The sequence below is a fragment of the Schistocerca nitens genome, chromosome 9 (genome assembly GCF_023898315.1).
Source record: "Schistocerca nitens isolate TAMUIC-IGC-003100 chromosome 9, iqSchNite1.1, whole genome shotgun sequence".
Classification (NCBI taxonomy): Eukaryota; Metazoa; Arthropoda; class Insecta; order Orthoptera; family Acrididae; genus Schistocerca; species Schistocerca nitens.
In genome coordinates this window covers 291,345,572-291,363,899 of record NC_064622.1, presented here as the reverse complement: position 1 = coordinate 291,363,899, position 18,328 = coordinate 291,345,572, and the positions used below count along the sequence as shown (strand labels likewise).

General features: G+C 42.4%; 1 protein-coding gene across 1 annotated transcript in view; it reads left to right on the top strand.

Annotated features, from left to right (window-relative positions):
• LOC126203385 (rabphilin-3A) overlaps window positions 1-18,328 on the top strand; it is a 1,010,032-nt gene that overhangs the window by 974,794 nt on the left and 16,910 nt on the right. The window lies entirely within an intron of this gene.

The following is an 18,328-nucleotide window of genomic DNA, read 5'->3' as shown; positions in this document are numbered from 1 at the left end:
CCTGATTTGAGCACTTCTGACTGAGCTAAGGCAGAGTGAGTGAAAAAATGGACTTAGCAGAGTTCAGATGAGTGAATCAATATCATACACAGAGTCAAGTGGCAAGGGCACTGAGAATATGGTGGCTTAGCATAGCTGGCAATGATCTGCTTGGGGTAGCTACCTGAAGAGGACTGACTTCTGCCAGCTCTGCATCTGGTTATGTAGTCATTTCTGTGGTTCCCCAGGAAGCAAATTTGCATGCATGATTGTCACATGGTACAGTTACCACTGTTTGTGACAGTGCTGCTAAACCCATGGGGAACCAAACCCACAATGTCCCTGATCTTTGCCTATTCTTATGTCCATCCAATGATAGCAAAGACATAAAAAATCACATTGTTATGTTGCAAATGAAATTGCTGTTTTTCAGTAATTGATTTGTACAACATTTGGTGCAAATTTGCTGCAAAAACGGATTTTGCCCACAAATTATTTCAGATCCATGAAATTATATGATATGAAAAATTTTACTATTGTTGTACCTGATATGATTGCTTGGTTTTATTTTGACTTTATCTACAATGTGACCCAGATACTCCTTGATCTTGAAAATTATTTGTTTCCTCTGGTTACATACTTTAGGCCGGATGCTCATGAGTGAAAAGAATTCATAGATATGTCCAAATAGTTTCATCTGCTTGTGCTGGTAACAATTATATCATCAAAATAATTAATGCAAGTTAGACTAAATTGTATCATATGCCTAAGGTAGCAGTGAAAATTGTTATATGCACATGTTATGCCAAATGACATTGCTTGTACTTATGTAATTCAAAAGTGGCATTGATAACCATGATTTTCTGGGATTTATCATCCAATGATAATTGCAAATAATCACATGCAGAGTCAGTATTAGAGAAACGTCAGGATCATGTCAGTAATAACAACATTCCCTCAGGTCAATGTTGCAGTTGTAAACATACTGTTGATTTAATAACCACTGAAGTAGAGGTTACATTTAAGCCTACAGTAAAGTTATCTTTCAGAGGAAATGAAAGAATTTATTGATGGGCAACTCCTTTACTCCATGACAAATTTCTGATATCTATGGTATTATTAATATGAAATAACTTGAGCTTTATGTGAGATCTGACTTCCTCGCATCTTCAGTACAGTAATCTGATCAAATTGTATGAGCCCTGTAGACTGCTTTCTGTTTGATGATGTTTGGTTACAACAGCCTAAAAATGTTGCACATCACAGTACATACACACTAGCTGTTACCTGCAGTTGCATGGGTATCGAACACCCTCAAGTGTCTGCTGGTTCAGATAAGCATAGCTCCTGATTAGCCCCTCCCCCCAAACCAGCTGCTCCAACATACAATGTGGTGGCACGCGCAGCATCGCTACTGAGAGGTGTGTGCAGGGGGGCATGAGCACAAGTGTGCATCTATGCATTGTGCTGTTAAGCTTATGCTCTTCCTCAGGGTTCACATTATCCCCACACCAAATTTCATCAAAATAGGTTCAGTGGTTTAGTCTTGAATACGTAATGAACATTGTTACTTTTGCATTGAATAACACATTGAGGACTGTATAAGTCCTATTCATATGTTGAATCCTATTATGTAGAACATATCAACCAATAGAAGCACTTTCACAAATACAATAAAGTTCAAATGTCAAACCCTAAGCAGATTTTTCAAAGAATAAATATTTTTCCTTAATTCACATCGTATTCTTCAGATCAATAAATATCTTGTACTATAAACCTTCTAAAATAGCCTATGTTCTTCCTCATTGTTCAAGCTATCTCCATACCAAATTTAATCAAAATTGGTTCATCAGTTTATTATTAAAAAGGTAACAGACAAACACATTTTGACATTTATGACCATGGTAAAGATTTATATGTTTTCCACAAAATTTGTTTCAGGTTTTTTATATTCCTTCCATGACTACTTCACTTAGGATCTGTGGAAGAGACAATACATTTCTTTTTTGGGATTAACTGTTATACATTCTTGTTTTATATTATGTTCTGCATCCTTGAGTCTATCATGACTTTGGATGCATGGAACAAAAGGCATATCTAATGTAATCGAATTATGTTCCACTATCAGAGTGGCTTGTTGACATTGCCCATTGCCGTCACACGGGGTAGCCGCGTGGTCTGAGACTTGTCACGGTCCGCGCGGCTTCCCCCATCAGACACAACAGAAGTACAATACTGGTGTGTGGTTTAATAATATATAAATATGACATAATATTTAAATATGTCATAGCTGCCTGAAAAACCCAAACCAAGAGAAAGCAAATGCATACAACCATGTTGTATTATTGATCTTGATCATTAAAAGCATCATACCAGAGATCAAATTCACATTATTTTGAAAGCAAAATTAAAAGTTATAAATGTATCAAGTTCAAAAATGATTTCTGTGAGCTGAAAGTGACCACTAAAATTTTTAAATCCTGTCTGACTTTCTTGTAGGAGTATTTTATTTTAATCTGTCCTTTTATAGGAGTTTTTGTCCAACAGGAGTATGTCTGTCCACTTCTGCTGTATGAAGTTGCAGCATTTATAAATGAGAATGAGGCTGTATGGATGAATTCGTAATTTGTAACATAATAAACATTTAATGTAGTGCAAACTGTCCGAGGTTTCACATGGCTGTTATGATGTTCCTGAATTCAGATGATGATAATGATGTTTGGTTTGTGGGGCACTCAACTATGCGGTCATCAGCACCTGTACAAAGTCCCAATTTTTACACAGTCCAATTTTTACACAACCCAATCTAACCACTATCATGACCGATGATGATGAAATTATGAGGACAACACAAACACTCAGCTCCCAGGCTTCTTGAATTCAGAAATGTAGACAGGCTCCATATGTGATGGTATGAATGACTACACCCCATTATCACTGTGTCCCTGTTTTCCATAATGTATGTATGTGCATCATCTGTGTAAGTAGTGGCATTGCAGAAACATCCCAAACAAGAACAGAATTTACACAAGCAGTTCAATAACATAGATACTAAGTGGAAGATGCTAATGAGGTATGGAGTTACTCTGACTTGGTTTAAAAGAATTTTGTAATTTCCTTAGAGCATTATTGTGTGAATAGATGGAAGAAACTATCAGTTGCATGGGAGAGTTGCAGAATGAATGGTTGGAACAATGCTACTGTGAATGAGTGGACTGGTTGATTATACACGTAAATTACAACCTGGGATTGTACAAATGATCACCGTGTTGTAATAGCCCCATATTTGTTTTTGTGCTACTTCCAGTACTTCAAATGTTTGCACAATCCTAAGTATTTCTTCTAAAGTAGGGTTTAGCAATTTAAATACCAATATCCACAATTCCATATCAGGGACAAACCAAACAAGTACACTGCAAGTTAATTAACCCTCATATAAATGTTGACATTGAAACTTCCTGGCAGATTAAAACTGTGGGATAAACTGAGATGCAAACCTGGGAGCTTTGTAAAGGTTACACATTTGATTCCCAGTTCAGCACACAGGTTTAATCTTACAGGAAGTTTCAGATCAGTTCACTCACCACTGCAGAATGAAAATTCATTCTAGGAATGTTGACACTGTTTTTTCAAGCATGTGACTGACAATGGCAGTTAATCTCATTTAAAATAGCCACCAAAGATTGTGTGACTGCCGTTGTACCTTATGGCATTGTTGAAATTTAAGCTTAGCTATCAGCACAACAATATAAATTTGTTTTTGTCTATAAAAGTAAGAACTAAGCAAATAATAAACAGTAGGAAATACAGTATACTTGTGTCTGACATTGGGTATAATTTCTCAAGAAGATTTAACATCTCTAGGTTCCTGGTACATCATGACAAAAACAAAGAGCACTGTAGCTATGTGCTTGTCACTTTAGAAACATAGACCTAGTTTTAGGGTTGCTGGAAGTATTTGTCTGAGCCTCTATTTGTGATTTACATGAATTGAGCAAATGCAGGAGAGTTCACTGCTGGCTGCTCCTGATTTACGGTTAGAGTTGTAACTGGAGATACTCCTCTTCCCTTTCCAAGAACTGCAGTTTACAACAGATTTCAGTTTTATGCTACCTTCTGCCACATTTTGCTGCCACACATTCCTACCCTTCCCTACCCTTTCCATTATCATCCACCAAGTGCATCATGAAATACAAAGTTTGTTTCTGTTTATATAGATAAATTTGCTGAAATAAAGAAGAACTGAATGCTGAAGGTTAAAACAATCCTCTCTATTCGTACTTAATAAATGGCTGCTGTCCACTCAGCATTTCTTTCATTGTTGAAAGTCAATATGGGATTATAATTCTTGTACAAGTTCTGCAACACTGTTATGGGCAAATGATTAGCACAAGTTAATGGACATTTGGTTATAGCAATGCTAACACAAATGTGCATCCTGTTTGGGTTAAACACCCATAAATCAGTCTAAGCTGCAAATTAAGTCCCATAGATGAACAGTCATTTCCAGAAGTAAACACCTGTCCAGAAATGGTCAGTTACCACATCACTGCTAAGGCTGTGGCAGCTTCTATCCTTGTGGCTGTATGCTGTGTGTGACTGGTTTCAGTCTGGCGGCTCTTATTTGATTGCTGCTTGAGTCAGCACTGAACTACATAGTTGATGTCTTCCAACCAAGAACTGCTGAAAATGACTCCTGGCTGCCATTGATAAACTGTTGGGTGTCAAGAAATTCTTATCTCTTGGCTTCATTGTGGATAAACTCTGCTGAACTCCTTATGAACTGGCTTCTGACTTGCTGAACCATGAGTTATAAAGTGGCACAGAATAACATATTGAATCTGTGCAACTGGATGATAAACACTGTCACTCTTGTAGGCTCCTCTAGCAGAGTGATGCCACTGTTGTGCGTGATTGACACATGTGATGAGAATTGGCAGAATTTTTGTGGTCATTTCTGGCAATATCTGGGGATGATTATTTAAATTCTCAGCAGTGTCTTCATTTAGATATAGGCATGTGACACCCTCTATGACAGACGACTGGACTACCTGGCAGCTGTAGAGATGTGATGTAAAACAACACTCCCATCCAAGGGAAAGAGGTGAAGTGTCTTCTCCTTCCACTTCTTTTTCTTCTATGCTACTGTGGCTGGTGGCTAAAATGCATGTCAGTCTTGGACTCTGTACAGATTCAGATGGGCTCTGCATCAAAATGCTCTGGTAATGATGGAGTGTCTGTGTTGGTAGGCTACTGTGTTGCTCAGCCTCCCCCATCCTCTTCCAGGGCAGACATGTTGCTGTCATCTGGAACTGAAACAGAGCTATTATGCTTGGAAGGGGTAAATGTATCAGCACACATTTTGAAATGATTGAGATATTTTCACTGTGTGTCTCCATCTGATGTCATTACAATGTACATGGCATTGCCTAGACAACAAACCACTGCCCAAGATACCATGCCTTTTTCCATACTGTAACTGTGAATATGTGACCATGACATTGACCTCAAAATGTTATTTTCTATTGCCAAATCCTCTGGTAACAGTGTTGCCCCATTGGTAGGGAATTGTGAGGGCAGAAGGTCCTCATATTCCAATTGTGCAATATCTCTGCTGGAGAGACATACTTGTGGAGTGTGCTTATGGAGGAAGAAAGAAACATTAATAAAGCCTTCTCTAAGGCATAGTCAGCCATGAGTTGCTTCATGTGCCCCTTTCAGGTCCAAATGAAGCATTCAGTGACTCTGCTTGATGAAACAGTGAGCTGCACTGTATCACTTGGGCCATGCAGAAAGCTTCAAATTCTTGATTACTGAACTGGGTGCCATTATCCATTACAGTGGCTGTAGGGTGGCCATCCATAGCAAAAATCTGTTCAGATTTAGGCAATCTGACAACATAAGGGTAAAATGTATTGGTACCATGAGAATTAGCTAGTTCATTCACAGAACAGGTCCAGTCTAACCTGTATGGAGGTGACTCCAGAGCTCCATTGTCTAAAGCCAAGAAAAATAGGATTTTGGAGGTGCCGCTTCGTACTTACAACAAAGTATGCAACTGCAGAATACGGACTCAATATGCTTTTCCATCTCTTTCCAGTACATATGTTGGTGAGCCACCCACTTTGTTGTAACAATGCCCCAATGGCATCAATTTAGCAGCTTCAATACATCTGATCAATGCACTGTTAGGTTGGCCACCCACATCTTGATCTACATGTTGTGGAGTATGATGACCCTAGCATATCATCAGTACAGTTACTAGATTCCAAAAATGTGCAAGGTCAGGATGAGTCAATGCTTTGACAAAGGCCTCTGTATTTGTGTGAAGTGTTTGACCCGCAGAAGGACTCCAACAGGTGGTAGCATTAGCAATGTCTCTGATGTCAAACAAGAGGCTGGTCACAGCCTGCCTGGAGAGGGTGTTGACCCTGACACTCACATCCAGAGGTGCATCAAAACTCATGTCACTGCCTGCCAGCAACCATGACAACACACTGGCATTACTATGGTTGGAGGATGTCAAAAACTTAATCTAATAGCTGTATTCCAATAAAAAAGTGACCAACATTGCAGACATTTCTGTGCCTTAATGGGGGTCTGAGCCTATGTATGAAAAAAAGTTACCAGGGATTTGTTGTCTTTTTGCAAAAGGAATTTTTGCTCATTTAAATAGCTGTAAACCTCTTTATGGTAAAGATCAGGATGAGGCTTCCTTTTCAGTTTGTGAATAGCCCTGCTGTGCTGCATTTTATATTTTTGATATGAATGCAGTGTTCTTGTCTGCTGCTACCACCTGGTGGAACAATACTGCTCAAATGTCTACATCTGACAATTTCTTGGCCACAATTAAGGGTTTCCTTCAAATGTAAGGGACCAAACACTTAACAGTGCAGTAAGACCCCTTCAGTTACTCAAATTCCTGTTTTCATTCTAATGACCAACGCTAGCATTCACCCTTAGTGAGCTACTTGTGAAGAGGCTCTGCAATCATGGACACCACTGGAGAAAACACCTGTAATATCCTATTTATCCAGGATGAATTGTAGTTATTTTACATTGGCAGAGGTAGTTGCTGGTATGCACCTGTTGAGTTGGAGTGAGAGACGAGCTACCTGTGACCCAACTTTCTCATGATTTTTTTCTACCCTAGGAACTTGGTATATATCTGCAGTCAACAGTTGCCTTGGAATTCCCATAGAGATGTAGATTTCAATTTGATTTTTTAAATAATGATCATTGAGGTGACCCACAGACTGTTGGAGACAGGTTTGATAATACCATACACCTTCAGCACAAGGCATACAGGAAGTGGCAAAGCCTTACAAAATTTGTGGAAGGTGATTTATAGATTCAACCCTTGATGCTGTCATGATATCCTGAAAAAACTGTATTGTGTGTGGCATGCAGTTTCACACATGAAACCTTTCCATATGTGACCTAGATGTGCTTTGCAGTATCTTGGACCATGAAGCCAAGCAGTTGAAAATGATCTAATCCCATTAGATTTGCAGCTGTGTGTGTCTGTGTCATCAGGAGGGGAGCGTGCAACTGTATGTTCTTATACCTGGCATTCGTAACACAATGACCTTTGATATGAATTGTCTTATCACTATGACTCATTAGCTTGCAGTGAAAACTGGATCATTGTGGAGCACTAATAAATGATACGAGGTACTGTTTGTGATAGTTTCGAGGAACCAGTGTCAAGCTGAAATTGGATGTTGTGTCCATTTAGCTCAACATCTACTAATATTGCTTTACTGATTTGAGAAAGAATATGGTAAACTTTATTTTCTAAATTGTGAACACCAAATTCAAACTTATTCACCATACACACGTCATCATTGGTACAAGTGAAGTACTTGACAGTGCAGCATTGTTTCTATAGACAAACCTCTGTCCTGTGACCTTGTTTCTGACAGTCAAGCACTTCATGTTTTCATAAACACATGACTGTCTATTACAAGTCACACAGCAATGAGCACAAGATTTAATTTTAAAAGGTTAATGTCCATTGAGTTATGTTGGTCCCCATTTTGACGGGGACCTATGGTGGGTTGTACCTTCCTGCTGACCATTGTGAACGACTGATGTGTCAGAACTGTGAAACTCTGAAAAACCTTGATTCCTCTGCATTCAAGAGCCTGCCCCAATTGCGTAATCTGTTAAGTGGCTTGAATAAATGATGAACTCTCTGCCAATGTGGGAGTATTTAAGTGAATAACATAATTATGCAGTCTTGAATCTGGAGTATGAATGATAATCATATCCTTCACCATTCTATCAGCATAAAAAACATTACAGTCTTGGGTTTCATGCTGGAATTTACAATCCTAACTGAGACCTTGCAAAGTGGCAACTGATTCCTTAAGTGATTACTTTAGTTTCTTATATAACCTATAAAAGTTAGTATGTGCCACCACTACTAGAATCTTAGTCTCAAAATATTCAACTAATTTGTCATTTACTTGCATACACCATAATTCACAGGGTCCTCATCCAGAAAGAATGTCTACACCAAAAGTGTAAGCCTGAAACCAGCCCTTGATAATAAGGGAGCATGTTTGGTTGCATCATCTGAAGTCCTCTGTGCTATAAACTGTTGATCTACCCTGTCTGCGTAGCTGGCATGCTGTTCTTTTGATGGATCAATCAGGTAGAATCCCAATGGTATCTGATTGATGTCCTCATTCCGCCATTCCCATTCTTCTGCCCTTTGTATGAAGTTTTACTAGTTTGCTTCACCATCTGGAATGTACAATCCTGGAAATTGAAATAAGAACACCGTGAATTCATTGTCCCAGGAAGGGGAAACTTTATTGACACATTCCTGGGGTCAGATACATCACATGATCACACTGACAGAACCACAGGCACATAGACACAGGCAACAGAGCATGCACAATGTCGGCACTAGTACAGTGTATATCCACCTTTCGCAGCAATGCAGGCTGCTATTCTCCCATGGAGACGATCGTAGAGATGCTGGATGTAGTCCTGTGGAACGGCTTGCCATGCCATTTCCACCTGGCGCCTCAGCTGGACCAGCGTTCGTGCTGGACGTGCAGACCGCGTGAGACGACGCTTCATCCAGTCCCAAACATGCTCAATGGGGGACAGATCCGGAGATCTTGCTGGCCAGGGTAGTTGACTTACACCTTCTAGAGCACGTTGGGTGGCACGGGATACATGCGGACGTGCATTGTCCTGTTGGAACAGCAAGTTCCCTTGCCGGTCTAGGAATGGTAGAACGATGGGTTCGATAACGGTTTGGATGTACCGTGCACTATTCAGTGTCCCCTCGACGATCACCAGTGGTGTACGGCCAGTGTAGGAGATCGCTCCCCACACCATGATGCCGGGTGTTGGCCCTGTGTGCCTCGGTCGTATGCAGTCCTGATTGTGGCGCTCACCTGCACGGCGCCAAACACGCATACGACCATCATTGGCACCAAGGCAGAAGCGACTCTCATCGCTGAAGACGACACGTCTCCATTCGTCCCTCCATTCACGCCTGTCGCGACACCACTGGAGGCGGGCTGCACGATGTTGGGGCGTGAGCAGAAGACGGCCTAACGGTGTGCGGGACTGTAGCCCAGCTTCATGGAGACGGTTGCGAATGGTCCTCGCCGATACCCCAGGAGCAACAGTGTCTCTAATTTGCTGGGAAGTGGCGGTGCGGTCCCCTACGGCACTGCGTAGGATCCTACGGTCTTGGCGTGCATCCGTGCGTCGCTGCGGTCCGGTCCCAGGTAGACTGGCACGTGCACCTTCCGCCGACCACTGGCGACAACATCGATGTACTGTGGAGACCTCACACCCCACGTGTTGAGCAATTCGGCGGTACGTCCACCCGGCCTCCCGCATGCCCACTATACGCCCTCGCTCAAAGTCCGTCAACTGCACATACGGTTCACGTCCACGCTGTCGCGGCATGCTACCAGTGTTAAAGACTGCGATGGAGCTCCGTATGCCACGGCAAACTGGCTGACACTGACGGCAGCGGTGCACAAATGCTGCGCAGCTAGCGCCATTCGACGGCCAACACCGCGGTTCCTGGTGTGTCCGCTGTGCCGTGCGTGTGATCATTGCTTGTACAGCCCTCTCGCAGTGTCCGGAGCAAGTATGGTGGGTCTGACACACCGGTGTCAATGTGTTCTTTTTTCCATTTCCAGGAGTGTATTACTGACGGTTTCCTGTTCTCATCTGACTTCATAGCTCAATGAGATTAGGCACTACTGAAAGTTCCAGCTAGAAAAAGTCCAAAAAGAATGTTTCCACAAAAAGAATTTCAACAAGGAAATGTCCAACAATAATGTATCAATAAGAAAATGCTAACGTGAAAACTGTTAACAAGAATGTTCCAGGAAGATAATATGCATTTTCCTGAGTTTATAAGCAGATCAATCTCAAGGTCCACTAAGACCATTGACTGTCTTGAAGTCAACACTGGTATCAGAAAAATATAAAAAATACACTGTACCCTCCACAGGAAATACTTTGGTGGTGATCCACTCAATTTACATTAATATGTGTCCTCTACAGTGGCTACCTGTAAGTGCACATTGCACTTCCAAGTATGTGGTTGACTAAGTGTTTTGGACATTCATTAACCAGTATGACTGTGTCACTGTTGTACAAGTTCTGCAACACTGTTACACAGAAATACTTAGTACAGGTACTTTAACATTTGTTTATTGCAACATTAACATAAATGTACATCCCATTCGTATTACAGACACATGAATCAGACCAGTCTGAGAACTAAGTTCCATAAACAAGCAATCACTTCCATGAGTAAACACTCATGCAGAGACAAAAGCCAGTTACCACATAGCTGCTAAGATAGAGGCACTTCCTATATTCAGGTGTTTACTGTGGACCGCAGAGTCTAGACGGATGGCTGTGTTCTGACTGTTGCTAGCATAAGCTCTGGACTGGGTAGCTGATACTCTCCAGCTGGGTACTGCTGAAGACAACTCCTGGCTGCTGCTCATAAAATGTTGAGTGTTGAGAAATTTTCAGGATTCGCTGATGATGAACTTTACTGAACTCGAGATGAACAGGCTTTTGACTCACTGAGCCACGTATTACAAAGCAGCATGGATAACTACAGTAAATCCATACTATTGGCTGATGCTGCAGATGATAACAGTTGACTCGATCATTGGCTCCACAAATAGGATAATCTCATTGTTGCGTATGATTGACCCATGTGATGAGGCATGGCAAAAATAGTGTGGTCACTGTTGGCAGCATATGGGAAAAACTGCTGAAGCTGTTGCTGTTCTTGGCCTCGCCTAGAAGTAAGCATGTTGGCGTGGCACTACAACAGAAGAGTAGAGATGTGGAATACAAAAATAATGAAAGTTTTATGTAGTTGTACATGATAAATTTTTTGGAAGGGTTATCTTTGCATTTATTAAGCATATTTATTTTTCACTGAGTATATCATTACCTAGCATAATCATTATAGAACAATGGATACCTTATTTCTAAAAGCAAGCCACAAGACTAAAAAAGATTTTCACAGAGTTTACATCAGTCTGAAATTTTGCACTGATACTTTTGACAGTGATCTTTTATTTTTCATATAAAGAATCAACATATGGTCCAACACACTCTATGAATTTGACTCTGAAGCAGTTTAGCATGATAAAATAAAGTTTGCTAACAGTTTCACTATTTCCACATTTTCACCGCAGCAACACTTGTAATGCTCTCTTTTCTGAGGCAGTTAAAATCATTAACTGGAAAGTAACATGACAATGAGTGAAAAGATTGTAAGAAGTAACATAAATATAAAACTATGCAGTAGTGCATTTGCTCATTTGCAAAATTAATGGAACTATTTTTATCCTTCAGTAAAAAAGGTGGAGCTAGTTAAATGAAGTTTATCTACCTACATTAGAAATGTTAAATTACAAAATTGATTTGTTACACATTGTGAACAACAAACTATTCTTTAAGGGTTCCATTTCACAGCATTTCAAGTCACAGATGGCTCCCTATAGCGGTCATTATTCTTGTTCTGGGCATCACCAGACAAATTCTTTCAGCTCCACAAGTTGGCATCGACGTTCAACCCCATGAGGTATGTGTGCTGCTCACTAACTACTATTTCCAGTGCTACCATGTCATGGAGTCTCAGCTTGAGTTCCATCAGTACCATAAACAGCTCAGTCACTCAAATCGTTCTTGGGTCAAGGACTTGCAGGGTCTCCGCTATAAATGTGACTTCATTTGCATCTATCAGCATTGCAAGGCATCATATGTGGACTCCATGATTTGCAAATTTGTCATTCACATGTACCCGATCCAGAGGTCAACATGGCTGCATTGAAACTCGATAACCCCTTGCTGAAAGACATTCTAAGCATAGCCCACTCCCTTGAAATTGCACAAGCAGCTAATGAGCGTCTTATGGCAAGGCCACAGATGGCAGCAGTAGAGTCCTCCTCTTGGGCACCTCCCTCACGCTGTTGGTGTGGTACAGCCCACAGAGAGCAGTGTTGTTGAGACTCCTCCTTGTCCAACATCTCTATGGCTTCAGAGCTGCTGGTTGCCCCTTGTCAGCAGTTGTGTGGGTTGCTTCCATCTTGCCCGCAGTGAATTTCCACCCACTCTCACATGGTCTGTCCCCATCATTGGAAGACATGCACGCTCTGTCAGAAAAATGGTGTTCTCCAATCTCTCTGTCACAGCCATGCCACCCGCTACCATCCCTCACCCATGGGGCATCAGGATACCATGCACACACTGAAATCTGTCATCCCACTGAACGCCCCATTGACATGGTGGCAGTTCTTCCTCACACTCCACATTTTTAACATAGACATTCGTTTCCAGGTCAATACAGGGGCCACCATCTCTTTGCTCAATCTGGTGACGTATACACGCCTGCGTTCCATGGAGATGTCTCCCACCTCTTGGCAACTGGTCATGTACAGGGATGGTTCTATCACCCTCTGTGGACAGTTCCCATTCCCAGCCACCTATAAACATGTTTCCTGGCTCACGGCCCGACTGGCGGTTGACCATCCCTCGGCATCAAACATTTTTCGACTCGATGTTTTCATGCTGTTTGGCTTTTCAATTTCTGATGAAGTTAAGATCATTTCCACTGCTGTCCCATTCCAGGAACTTGATGATCTGCACTTGGCCTATGCCTCTCTGTTTCAATCTGACTTAGGGTGTGCTTTGGACTTCCAGGCACACATTGCTCTCTGGCCAGATGCTCAGCCATGGTTCTTCCAGGCTTGACCCATTCCGGTGATCTAATGTCCAGTAGTCAAGCAAGAGCTCAATCAACTGCAGGCTGCTGGCATCATCGAGCCCATGAAGGCAAGTGCTTGGGCGACTCCATTAGTGGTGATAACCCAATGGCTCCCTTCACCTGTGTGGAGATTTCGGAGTTACAATCAATGAACAGTCCCTTGTTGAAACTTATCCCATTTCCCAGTAGGAAGAACTTCTCACCAAACTTGTGCATGGTGAGTACTTCTCTAAGATTGACCTGGCGGAAGTTTACCACCAATTACCCTTAGATGAGGAATCCCAGAACATCGTGGTCTTCAACACGCGTTTCGGATTATATAAACACAAGCACCTCCCATTTGGTATTTCCTCGGCACTAGCCATTTTTCAGAGGTACCTGGGGCAGCTCACATAGCCCATCCTGGCTTGTGTCAATTATCTTGATGACATCTTGGTCACTGACCATACACGCTATGAGTGTTTGCAAAACCTCAGTACCTTATTTCATGATCGGCAGGCCACAGGCTTATGCTGTCAGCTGGAAAAGTGTAGTTTCTTTCAACCAGAAGTCAAATACCTGGGGCACTGGCCCAGCAAATAAGGCATTCATCCATCAGATCACTAGGTCGTGGCCATTAGCGCCCTTCCCCACTCCAAGGATTTATCTGACTTCCAGGTCTTTTTGGGTGAGGTTAAATACTACTTAAAGTTTCTACCCCAGGCTACTGATGTTGAACAGCCCCTCAATCACTTGCATCACAAAGGGGTGGCATAAACCAAACTCTTGCCTGTGATCCAGCTTTTCTCCACTCGAAAACAATGCTCAAGTCCACATCTTGCCTGACCCCCTTCTCTTCGGACTGTCGCTTGGTGGCCAATGCTTCAGCCTATAGTTTTGGGGCAGTTCTGGCTCACTTGAATATGGATGGCTCAGAACAGCCCATTGCATATGCATCCAAGACACTGTCCCCTGGAGAGAGGAACTATTCTCAGATTGAGAAAGAGGCTCTGGCGATTGGGCTTAGCATTCAAAAGATTCACATTTACCTATTTGGGACAAAGTTCACTCTCCTCACTGATCACAAGCCTTTAGTTACCCTCTTAGGCCCTCACACTCATCTCCCTGAGTGGACTGCTCAACATCTCCAGTGCTGGGCGCTGTTCTTATGCAATTACACAGACATTATCTGATATAAGCCCACCTCTCAACACTCTAATGCCGATGCCTTGTCACATCTCCCCTTGAGCCTTGATCCCGAGTTTGACCAGTAGGAAGTCCTCTGCTTTCGCATTGATATGGCCCACCGAGATACACTGGATGGACTTCCCACCACAGCTGCACAGGTCACCTCTGCAACACACCGGGATCTCATACTGTGGCAGGTTCTCTGCTACATCACCCAAGGTTGACCCACCTATCTGACTCACCAGTTGACAACTGAATTCAGCCCCTTGTGGCATGTCTTCTACAGGCTCTCGGTTGTGGCGTGTGTCCTTCTGTTGGCCGTGGAGGCTTACACCCATCGGGTAATCATCCCACCTCATTTGTGCCATTGGGTCCTCCACTTGCTACACCGTGGACACTGGGAGATGTCCCATACAAAGGTTTTGGCTCACCATGTGTATTGACCCAGCATCAATGGTGACATCGAATGCTTGAACCGTGGGTGCACAGGCTGTGTGCGCATCACCAGGTAAGCCCACCACAATCATTTGCTCCCTGGCCTACACCTCGCCAGCCCTGGGAACACATCCATCTCGATTTTGTGGGCCCATTCTTGGGATTGATGTGGTTTCTCATTGTGGATGCCTACTCCAGATACCTGTATGTGGTGCACATGGCATCCACCACAACCGATGCCATACTCACGGCCTTGGCTCAAGTTCCTGCCATCAAAGGCCTGCCCCGTACCTTGGTCTCTGATAATGGCCCCAATTCACAGCAGTCTCCTTCCACACATTCTGTGAAGCCAACAGCATCAAACACATCCACACCCCTCCTTTCCATCCATCTTCCAATGGCACAGCAGAACAACTGGTCAGCACATTTAAACAACAGCTGACAAAAGCGGTCGAATCCTCTGCCACCACGTCGGGCCTCACCTTATTCCTGAACACTTATCGCACCACACAGGTTGATGGTCATAGTCCAGCTGAAATCCTCCATGGGTGACAACCACAGACCCTGCTCCATCTGCTGACACCATTGCATTCAGAGCCCCGTGACATATCCCGGGCACGGCCATGTGCACCCGCTTGTATGGGGGCTAGGCTGTTTGGACTTCCGTCACAGTAGTCATGATCCACGGGTGATGGGTGGCGTGTGTGACATCAGTGCAGATACAGAAGGGGCTCGAGTGCTGCCACCTTATACCCCTTTGTGGCACCTCACATCCCCCCTACCCCCCACCCTCCTGGTGTGCACAAGGCCTTTGAGTTGGCCCCACTGCCAACAGCCACTGGCACACTAGCACTCCTTTCTGCATCCACAAAGATTGGAGGCGCCATGAGATGCCCTGCCCTCGGTGGTGTTTTGATGAATTCCATGGATGGCCCTCCCAACCCACTGCCACAGGGTCTCCCTCCGTTCCCTCCTTCTGCCCTCTGCCCACCACAACAACATCCAGGGCATTTCTGCCCCTATGCACAGGTTGGGGGGAGGGGGTGGGGGCAATTTAGTGTTGGAAGGTGCAAAAGTTGAATGTGTGCCAGAGGGTATGGACCTGGATACCCGCCAGGGGTCTCTGTGCTCCAGCACTTGCCTGCACCACGAGCCTCGCCGTGCAAGTGTGCCACTCTCTATACGATGTGAAGTTTACAGCCAATTGTGTTTCCCATGATCAGGTATTTAGATGGCCATCTGGCCCTACCGCAGCAGTGTGGCACTTGCTGTAGTTCCCGTTTGCGTCTCAGTCATACTTTGTTCCAGTTCTGTGTGTTGAGATACCAACTGTCACTGTTTGGAGTGTTCCTGCGTTGTTGCTGTCTTGCCGTGTTTATCATCTCAGTTCTTGGTTACTTGCCTCATGTTGTGTCCTGGTCAGTCATAGTGTCTGTTGTCCCCTACTGCCCATTCATAGTCAGCGATACCTCCAGCAGCTCCCTTACCTGGCGGCTTCGCGTCTACATTCTCTGCTGTGCACCACTCGCCAGTCACTTGTGGATGTAACGGTTTACATTTTGATAATGCAAGGAGAAATAAAATAAAGAAAAAGAAATTGCTTACATTAATATTTATCTTCTTTGTCTCTCTTGTTTAGTCTGTCATCTGTGTACCACTGTTTTTAATTATCATCTTCTTCTTAACAAGACAGCTATGAAACTCTTATCTCCATTGTTGTCACAAATATTTGGTTGTCTTCTGAATATGATGGGGTTTGTTTTTTCCACGGACATGTTGCAGATTTCGCTTATGTACTGACATGAGAATGTTACCACAGTCTAACACAACACAACGTATGTCTATGTGAAAAAAGCGCAGTTTTGTTTGCTACATTTCCAGCCAAATCAGTGAATGTGAAATGGAAGAAACCTACATGGGTTGTAATACCTACATTATTTAATGTACCAAATAAACCACCACAACTGTAGCTTAAGCGAAAACCACATAGACATGATAATAAATCATCAAAATCAATAAATCTGTTTCCTAGCATAGAAGGGAGCAACACCACAATTGTTGCTAAGTCTGAGCCACAAACAGCAAGAATCTTCACTTTTGAATCAAAAGTAATTACATTTACAAAAGTATTCCAGTATTAGAAAGAAAAGTTAAGTGTAAGAATGGGTGAATCATTAGACTCCATAAGATGTTTTAATTGACGAAGAAAGTGCCTATGATAATAACAACAGAAACAATATAAATATACACTTCTTATACATGAAATGTGTGTCTATATTCTGCTGATTTCAGCGAATATACAAATATTTGAAAGTATTTCTTCATTAATAAGTTGTTCCTTATGTCGCTGAATCGGTGTTATTCAACTGTTTTTACATGTATTTCACAACAATTTGTCTCTTGGTAATTTACTAATGTTTGGAAATCAAAAATATAGCAATTATTTTGTTAATCAAGTAGGAAATAATTAAAAACAAACATTATCCTTACAGCACATGTGAATGTCTTCTTTCTGACCACTTGGAGCACTAGTGTGGCTCCAGCTGTCAAACGGTAACAATTTTCAGGTCAGAGATTGCTGTGACTGTAATGCATTAGACTGTGATGTTACTCTGTCTTTTGCTACAAAAAATATTGTTTGGCCATTGCTTTTTCATTGCCTGTGTAGAACCACCAGCTGACACTCCCTGTTGTCCCTGTCATACCTCACTGTGAGTGTAGACAACACTGCAGCACGAATGCATCAAACAAATATATATGCCACTGGTCCCACTCTAGACTTTTAGCATTTCCTGCAGAAATCTATGCCATTGTTGAGTATTTGTCCCATTGTAAAGTCAATTCGATTCTGATTAGAATCTAATTAAGTAAACTGCAGTTTAAAAATGGTAGACATTCATAAAAAGCCAAAATATGCAGTATAGATTCCCATGGTTGGCAGCAGGATGAAATTTGTTGCCTGCTCACAATTTCCCTCCTCACACTCAGCCAAGCTGGTGTCTCTGTTCCCCTTCCAAGGCTTTTCTGTGTTTGAGCAACAGTGGAACACAGATGACGATATCTTCTAGGTAGCAGATCATATGTAACAACAGCAACTAATACACCTCATAACCAAATAAAGTATTGGCTTTGGTACAGAATGATGTAATGGTTTTTAAAGAACAAGATTTTTGCCTTTGAAAGTTACCTCTATTAAAAAGCAGCATAAATGTATGAGTATGTATACAGTATCCATACATGTATGGTAGGACAACTTTTACTGCAAATCTGTTCAAATACAACAAAAGTTTATTGAGTTGATATAATTTAATGCTATTTCCTCCTCTGTTTCTCAACATTGACAATTTTTTAAGCATAGCATTAACTATCATAGTGTCTAGTTCATAGTTTCTCACATATCCACTGCACTACATAGCACCTTGAGTCAAATGTCATGTGATTGTTTAAGCAAAATTGATATTATATCAA